General features: G+C 60.3%; 1 protein-coding gene across 1 annotated transcript in view; it reads right to left on the bottom strand.

Annotated features, from left to right (window-relative positions):
* The window catches only part of LOC104512733 (rho-related GTP-binding protein RhoC-like), a gene marked incomplete at its 3' end in the record, with an annotated part of 6538 nt that overhangs the window by 897 nt on the left and 4829 nt on the right, over positions 1-812 (bottom strand). The window lies entirely within an intron of this gene.

The following is an 812-nucleotide window of genomic DNA, read 5'->3' as shown; positions in this document are numbered from 1 at the left end:
CCCCCCCGTGGGCAGCACGGCTCCTGCCCCGGCCAGCCAGGCCCTCTGGCACTGGGCTCCCTCACCATGTCCCCACCCCAGGCAAAAGGAGATTTTGGAGAACCTCTGTCTCACGCTGGTTTTATGTGGGATTATAAATTCTTCAGGGCAGAAACTGTACCCTGGGTTTCACCCAGGCACGCTCACCAGCTCCCAGATAATCCCATCAGCGGCAGCACGGCTCCTGCCCCGGCCAGCCAGGCCCTCTGGCACTGGGCTCCCTCACCATGTCCCCACCCCAGGCAAAAGGAGATTTTGGAGAACCTCTGTCTCACGCTGGTTTTATGTGGGATTATAAATTCTTCAGGGCAGAAACTGTACCCTGGGTTTCACCCAGGCACGCTCACCAGCTCCCAGATAATCCCATCAGCAGCTGGAATGCGCCAAGCCGAGCTCTCGGAGGGCCGGGCGAGCACGACCTGTGCGCCTGGCACCCAGCACCGGGCTGGCCTCGTCCCAGCCCGTTTGACAAAGGGGCCTTTGCCACACAACTGCCAAGAGCCAACGCTGGCACCGGCAGCAGGGGGAGCCATCACTCAGCAGAGCCAAAATCCCACAGGAAAGCAGGCTGCTTTCTGCCCCAGGAAAAAAGGACGCGGTCCTGCAAGTAAAACCTTGCCTTTGCATCCTGGAGTTTCAAAGGCAGATTACAGCCGAGCCTGGGAATCGCCCAGGCCGATGTCACGATGCGCCTGCCTCGTCTGAACGAGGCATAGGAAAATCAGCTGTGGTGGGGTCCCATCCCTCGCCGACCTTGGGCCCCCAATACCCAC

This window comes from Eurypyga helias, unplaced genomic scaffold (assembly GCF_000690775.1).
Source record: "Eurypyga helias isolate BGI_N326 unplaced genomic scaffold, ASM69077v1 scaffold25647, whole genome shotgun sequence".
Classification (NCBI taxonomy): domain Eukaryota; kingdom Metazoa; phylum Chordata; class Aves; order Eurypygiformes; family Eurypygidae; genus Eurypyga; species Eurypyga helias.
The sequence above is the reverse complement of the archived record's forward strand: the minus strand, read 5'-3'. Positions and strand labels throughout refer to the sequence as shown.